This window comes from Sturnus vulgaris, chromosome W, assembly GCF_052056855.1.
Source record: "Sturnus vulgaris isolate bStuVul1 chromosome W, bStuVul1.hap1, whole genome shotgun sequence".
Taxonomy (NCBI): domain Eukaryota; kingdom Metazoa; phylum Chordata; class Aves; order Passeriformes; family Sturnidae; genus Sturnus; species Sturnus vulgaris.
In genome coordinates, this window is record NC_142282.1 from 30,211,732 (window position 1) to 30,219,937 (window position 8,206).

The window sequence follows — 8,206 nt, forward strand, 5'->3', positions numbered from 1 at the left end:
TTCCCACCACTCTGTGGGCCTGGCCATCACCCAGTTTGCCACCCAGCAAACAGCCCACCCACCCAAACCATAAGCAGACAGGTTCCTCAGGAGAATGATGTGAGACTCATTGAAAAAAGGATCAGGGAGATGCCTAGGAAGAGTCTCTGGTGAATCCAGGAGACTATAGTGGAGGACTGTTCAGTTTTTCAATCAATTTGCTTAAAAAACTCTACAAAACCGTAATAAGCAAACAAACAAACAAACAAAAAAAGCAGACCAAACAAACACACATAAAACCCCAACCAATAAGCCCCAAAGAGACAAAAAAGGACACAAAAAAGCCCACAAAAAACCACCCATACTGGAAAAAAACCCCAAACCCAACACACCAAAAAATCAAGGTGAAGGTTTTTAGTAACTTAAAAAATAACAAAACAAAACAAAACAAAAAAACTCAGAAAGTCACATTTCTAAAGATGCTGTCCCAGCCTCTTCTCTCAGCAGGGAGGACATCCTGAAGTGGAGCCAGTTGGAAGAATGCGGGACGGGGCAACACCTGGGCCATTGTCACAGGACGGCCCTGTGGCTGCCCCATTGCCAAAACCTGGACACATAAATCAAACACAGGTCTGCACATGTGCTTAGACACAGCAAAAATATATTTGTCTGAAAAGAATACTGGTCCATTTATATCACTGGAAAGAGCATAATGCCTCGTCTCAGCTTTCTTTTCAGTCATTACAAATGTTTCGAAAATATAGGAGTGCAGAAAATGGAAATATCCAAGATCAACATGAGGAACAATAACAAAGATTGCATTTTTGAAACTGCATTGGGAATCCTCTGCAGAAATTGACTCAGAACTCTAAGATTTACAAAAAAGACCAAGAGGATTGGAGTCAATACAACACAGTGTCTGGAGACTTCAGCTGGTTGCCTTGATTTCTCAAATATGATGGAGGAAGCACCTTAGCAACTACAGCTGCCAGTTCTCTCAGGGCCCTGACATGCCTCTGGGTGGGTCCCATGGTCTTGCATGCTCAGGTTCCTCAAGTGGTCTGAAAGCTGACCTGCTACTATGGCTTAGAATCAAGTCCACCAGTCCAATAACCTGACAGATGTGGAAATAGTGACTGACAGTAAAAATTGAAACCAACACTTGTTGAGTACCTCAGCCTTCTCCTTGTCTGTTGTCACTAGTCCTGTCTGGCTTATGGGGGTGGGGGGGAATAGGGGAGGTGTGAAAGGTTTCTTTTCATCTTCCTTTTCCCACTGAAATACCCGCAGGTGCCTTTATTATTCTTATATTTGGCATGCTTTTCCAAATTCAGCTTCAACTGAGCCTTAGCTATACTGATCCCATCCTCACACACTCATGTGTTACCACTGTATTTTTCCCATGATTTGTCTCCCTGTGTATTGTCTGCATATTACCTATTACATCACATCTATTAATTTTCAATAACCTTCTGCCTTTTACTTGTTTTCAAAAAAAAACTTTTTGAAACTTTTCACCTCAGAAATTCACCTGGGAATCCCAAAATCCCCAAAATTCACACCCAAGTCCCCCTGGGATGCCCAGCACACACCTGGCAACTCCCAGAATTCCACAAATTAACCCCAAAATTCACGGGGGACCACAAATCCCAGGGCTTCACCCCAAAATCCCACCTGCAACCCCCAAAATCCCTCAAATCACCCCCAAGACCCAGTCCTTCGAACACCTCCCAAATTAACCCCAAAATGTCTCCAATCCCCCTCAAAACCCACCCAGATACCCCCAAATCCACCAAATTCACTCCAAGATCCAGCTGGGATTCCCAAAAATCACCAAAATTCCCTGGAAAATCCACCTGCATCCCCCCAAATTCATCCCAAAATTCTCCCACGACTCCCAAATGCTCGCCTGGATACCCCAAAATCGACAGAATTCACCCCAAAATCAGCCTGGCATCCCCAAAACTCACGTGAGAACCCTAAAATTCACATGTATACCCTAAAATTCACCAAATTACCCCCAAAATTCCTGTGAGATCCTTGGAATTCCACAAATTCCCACTAAAATTCATCTGGGAGTCCCCACATTCTACAAATTCACCCCTCTACTGGGGTACAATACAAAAATCTGTATTCTATCACCATCTGTTAAAATGTGGGAGGGGTGGTGATCATTATCTCTGTGGGAGATATCCTCTGCTGATGTGCAATCTGATAAGATCAGGGGGATGATCATCGTTCTCTCTTCACAACCCATCCTTCCTCCAGAAGACAGATTCTGTTAATGGGCCATTAAGTCCTATTGTGTGACTGATAAGATTACATCATCCCTTTGGGAGATGCTCCAGCCAGGGGGAGGAGCCAAACATTTCCTACCTAGATAAAAACAGAGATTTGGAACACCAAGGCAGTCCTTTCCACTGGATCCCAGAGGAAAGTCTGACCTTTTTCCACATCATCGCTGGATCTTTGGAGGAAAACTGCACCTTCTACAGGAGCACTGCTTCAACTGAACCACATCTGTCATCCAGGAGGACTGCAGCCACCATTTATACAGACTGCTACCAACACCCGGACTGACAGGGTGTCAGGTGGTATTTCTGACTTTGTTGCTGGTTTTTCTTTTATATTATTGCATGTATTTTATTTTTTCCCTTTTCTCCTATTAAATTGTATTACTGACTTGGAGTCTCACATTGGTTTTACTTTCAAACCAACACAACCCGAAACCTCGCTACCCGGGATCCCCCAAAATTCCACAAATTCTCCCACAAAATCAACGTGGGATCCCTCAAAACTGACCTGGATCTCCATAAATCCCCCCCCTCCCCGCAGTTCACCTGGGAACCCCCAAATCCCCAGAATTCAACCCAAAATTCACCAGGGACCCCAAAAACCTTCAAATTCGCTCCAATATGATTGGCAACTTTACACACTCCATTTTCCCACAAAAGGATCAAGAGCCCTGTGGGCTTCATATACAAACTAAACGGAAAAAACCTTTCTATTCATTCTCAGCAAAAAGACTTCTTATTCCTCCTTCTTTTGGACAAAACTGCCTTCACTTTCAAACTTATTCTCTTGCTCACTTACCTGCATAATGCTTAGTCGTTGTTCTGCATGATCATTTTCTTCACTTTTACAAGGAATCCTCTCCTCATCTTCTTCTTCCCCTGCTTCTTCCATTTCCTGTGCCTAGATCACCTGTTTCTCTGTTAGATTTGTTTCTCCAGCTGATTTTTGACAACTGCCCCTATCTTGTGGCACCGCTCACTCGAGAGAGGTGATTGTCCTGCTCTGCTCTGGGCTGGGGCTGCGCTCTCTTCAAGCCCTGGGGGCAATTTTGGATGCCACAACGTCAGAAAGACCTCAGGCTATTGGAGAAATGTCCAAAGGAGGGACACAGAGACCGTGAAGAGACTGGAGGGGAAGCCATACAAAGAGTGGCTGAGGGCATTTGGTTCAGCTGCAGAGAGGACACTGAGATCACACCTCACTTTGGACCTCTCATCTCCTCTCAAGGGCAGCACAGGGGCAGCTCTGCTCGCTGCTCTCTGCGACCAGGGACAGGAGCCAAGGGAACGCCAGGAGCTGTGTCAGGGGTCAATGAGGCTGGCTATCAGGGAAAGGTTTTTTTCCTCAGAAGCTGGTCAGTCACTGAATAGGTTCTCCAGGCAATGGGCACAGCCCCAAGGCTGCCAGAGATCCAGGAGCGTTTGGCCAATGCTCTCAGGGATGCAGAGGGTGGGACTGTTGGAGTGTCTGTGCAGGGCCAGGAGTTGGACTTTGACCATCCCTAGGGGTCCCTTCCGACTCAGGAAACTCTTACCATTTTCCCCTCTTTCCTCTCCTTGCACAATGCTCTCAGCTTACCGTTCCACCCTATGTTCCACTTCTGAAACCTCCGCTACTTCTTTCCAGTTCAAGCACAGTTCTACTGGTTACAATCCAAAGATATACCGATTAAAAAACAACCAAAAATAAACACCTGTTTGGAATGTCGTGGTCTTATTTGGATCTCGAACTATGAAGTCGATTGTGCCTTGCAAGATCTAAAAGCAAAACAACAACAAAAAACACCCACCACACTGTTTTAACATAGGGATTTGCTTTCTTCTAAGAAATCCATATCCCTTCTCAAAATGGATCTCTTTCAGTAAGAGGTCATCTTGAATAGATCACTTACTATCTAAAGAACCTGGAACACTCAAATCCGTAATGATAAGCCTGTTACCTTGTCGTTTTCTGTTCCAAAGGCAAATGAATTTGCTCAAGTGCCATTTGTAACAAGGACAGAGTTCAAAGTGTGGCTCTGAGAAATGTTTTGGTTTCCCTCTCCTATCTCTATCGAAAGCACTTTCTTCAATGGCTGAAAAAATACTTGATATAGTCTGAATTTTAAAGGTGATGGAAATTTTCTCAAAAGTGAAAAATTAATGTAGCAGTCAGGTTTTAAACCAACGGGAATTTTTGTTTTACCTGTTTGAAGATTTCCTTCACACTAAAATGCTGGCTGATGGATACCTAGAAGAAATCAATTCCCACAAAATGCTTCTGGGTAAGCCATTACGTCATCCATTACAATTTGCTTCAGTGTCCCGTTCCTGTCCAATTGAAGGTCCCTGTTTAAGAGACTCAAGTATGGACAGAAATAAAATTAAATATGACTACAGTGCCTTTAAATCTAAATCGAACTTCCTGATCAAGCTCATAAAACCTTTAGGCTAAATGTTGCCATTGATCGGTTTCTACTGAACACAGGCACGTCCTGGCTTGTTAGAGATTAGTTCATTACAAAGAAAGAAATGCACAGAAGTTAAAATATTTCCAAAGAAGCATTTGACATCCTTCCTTTTGGATGGGGAACCATTCCAACACTGCTTACAGAAGAGGTCAAATTACTGTCTTCAATGTTAGTTCTGCACTGTGCTCAGCGGAGCGTTTCTGGTTTATCGGCCATTGACTTGGATATAAAGCTGAGTCTTGATTCAAGAAAAATCAATATGCACACTTGTTTTCATTTACACGGACATTGGCTTGTTCTCCTAAACAAAGAGAATGATGGGGAATTTATGTAGGTGTTCAGATAGGTAACATTCTCTTTCAGCCACATGGCATTGTATTTTCACTTGGTCCGTTACCTCTGGCTTTGTTTTATCGGCTCAAATTATTACGAAGAGTATCAAACCTCCAGCTCTAACCACAGTCCCACTGCGAGGTGAGTGAAGGTATGTGCATCTGCCCCTCAGGTCCATAGTGCTCTTCTAATGTGCCTCTGATCGAGCAGGTAGGAGAGACCTCCTGGGTGTGTGAACAGTGCTGCTTCCCCTAAGGCTTCAGAGTTGCTGCTAAGATCTTCAGGAAGGAGAGCAGTATTGTACCAATTTTTAGATCGTTTTTACGTTGCAAGTGCTTGGCCGTCTTGAATGTCTGAGTTCCTAGAACTTTGAATGAGATCAAATCTATGAGTGAAGAGATGATGGTGCAGACCAAGTTCTGAATAAGGCATGGATGTGATGGTATGCACAGTAATACTGATGTGCTATGGTTTTTGAATGATAGCAGTCTTCCTTTGTCCCATTCCTAAACCGTGGGCATTATTTGCCTTAACCTTGTTCAGTTGGCACATTATTCTATATTCTTACATGAAGTGGAAAGCACTCTTTTATAATACCTTCACACAACAGCATTAAAACAAGGCCTAAGTAGTACAACCAATGTTCAAAGATGCTCTACCTTTTAAGTTGACGATACAAAATTCATACCTTGTTCTAATTTGATCTCAAGAAGAAAGGGTGTTCTCCAAATACTCCTTCAGCTCTCCCTCACAGCTCACCATTTTCCTTTTATCTAAAATTGTATCCAGATCACTTTCATCATCGAAGGCCACATAAAAATGCGAGTAAAAATGGTTTCGTAGCTACTAAAATCTCCCCAACTATATAGGATTCAAGGAAGTTAATTATGCGCATATATTCTACACCCAGGAGAGAAAGCTACCTCAGCAAAACTCATCACCTATGGAAATATTCCTAGATAATGAAAACCTCTGACACTGCCACCCCAAGGTGGTTGTTGAAAAAATGAGAACCTCACATCCAATCAGACTCTAGACCTGCACAAGATCTCGCAATAGCAACTTGCAGCCACTTTCGACAGAAAGCAGCAGTGATCTCTATCTCTGTTGCCATACCAAGAATAAGACAGGACTGTCCATTCAGCGTGAATCAAGCAGTTAGCGAAAATGCACCTGACAGAATGAAACTGAAGAGTAGAAATTCCCATCTAAAAGTCAAAGATTACATTTTTAATTTTATAGCAGGTATTTTGAATTTCAGAGGGCTCTTTACATTAAGAAGTCCTGTCTTTAGAGCACACCCTTGTTTTTATGTTTCTACCTGTATTATGGCCATTTAGCCGTCTCCTTAAAATCACTCCAAAGAAAAACATTCAAGTGAACAAGTTCTTTCTAAACTGCTGGAAGGTGAAATGAATGAGTAAGAGGATATGTAACATGATAAAAGGCTGCCTGGAATTTTACGACTGGTATCCAACGTGGCATCTTCTATCTGGAGAGTAAAAAAAATCAGTCTCCAAGTAATCTGCTAAGAATGCGGATTATCAAAACTTCTGTTTATTCTGGCACCATAAAGCACCAAATCACATTCTATAATTTATCCCTTTAGAAACAACTGCCCGACTTTTTTTATGTATACAAAAGATTGGAAGACATTTGGGAGATCATTTCCAGCTATTCCTAAAGTCTGATCTTAAGCAGACTGGGCCATACGTCATTCATCGCTATCATATGTAGTTCAGATAGAAATGATCATAAAAATACAATCTATTTATATTACAAATAATAAACACAAGAATTATGAACACTTCCACATGAAACTCTTCTACACCAAACTGTTTCTTTGGAGTGTTTTGTCACACTATGGACATCTTTCTAAGGTGACATCAGTAGCCTACCACGCAGAAGGCATTGCAGGTGGGAGCACAGGAAGAGCAGACTAAACCCAAGGAGTGATGAAAATATATGTCATCAAATAAAATAAACGTACATCCACATATTCCACTTGTTCTTCAAACCTACACATTAGTTTCTCGATCATCTGAAGCATGTTGGAGTGCACAACTTCAGCATCTTCTGCTGTGCAAATGTTCATATCCAACAGGGTCATCTGAAGGAAAAGAAGAACAAATTATTGACATGCACAGAAGAAATACTGTGTGGCTTTCAGAGAGCCTGGCTAAACCTAGTGTTTCTTTTCTTGTGATGGACAGAGATAGATTCAACCTCCTACATGCCATATTAGATTAGTCAACAATACCATCTGGTTGGACACAAAGGGAGAAATTGAGGCAGAGGTGGAATTTCTTTCCCAAGATAAGACAGATTTAGCACAAGGGCTGAGGCTCCTTGCATCTTCCACATTCACGCAGGACAGCACTCCCTTCATTACCGGCATTTGTTACGGATTTTCCACATTTCAAGTACAAATACCAACTACTACTGTGAAACCAAACGGATGGCTTAGTTTTTGAACAGAGTAAGGCGGAGGTTAAAAAGGAATTCCACTTGTTATCTCCATGTTTGCTGCATCCTCAGACGCATTTTACTGTAATGATACATTGGACCACGGCTATCACAGCCAAAAGCTGTGGCACTCAACTTGCACATCTGCGCTTTCTCCTGACATTTGCCCTCGACCAGCTCATACTGGATGCTCATTTTCTCCACTCACTCCAGATTAGGGCTGTCTGAATGATATGGAAGAGACCACAGTCAAAATTCCCATCTTTCATAGTGCAGTGTGATATCGAAACATGACAGAGGCCATGTGCTGAATCTCAGCACACGGAACGGATCCCAGCAGTGCCTGCAGACCTTTGCCTACAGACACCAGACACTACCAGCCAAAGAAATCAAGACATTTTCATACACAGCTCTTGATCATTATGCTTCAAAGTAGCAAGTTACTTACAATCGCTACCAACTTATTTGCTACCATACAGGCTAGAAACATCCCAACAGGATGTGCTCTGGAGCAAGAGAAGGCAGACACAGAGAGGGAAGGCATGCTGCCAGGACACAGAGAAAGGAAGTATCTCCAATACTTCCCCTCTTCTTCTGCAAGAGTTAAAAAAGGAGTATTTTTGTATGATTGAGAAGGGATCCATGTCAAAATTAACTTTTGATTTCCCCCAGATTCATTCTAAC

General features: G+C 42.5%; 1 long non-coding RNA gene across 2 annotated transcripts; it reads right to left on the minus strand.

The window, feature by feature from the left end:
- Nucleotides 1-3,815: 3,815 nt before the first annotated feature.
- LOC148220096 (uncharacterized) lies at nt 3,816-5,815 on the minus strand. 2 transcript variants are annotated; one of them, XR_015798871.1, is made up of 3 exons: nt 5,745-5,815; nt 4,459-4,613; nt 3,816-3,913 (listed from the first exon to the last, which is right to left on the minus strand). It is a non-coding gene; the product is annotated as an uncharacterized LOC148220096 (long non-coding RNA). The 2 variants fall into 2 exon arrangements; XR_015798869.1 differs by having other exon boundaries at nt 3,857-3,916.
- Between the last annotated feature and the right edge of the window lie 2,391 nt (nt 5,816-8,206).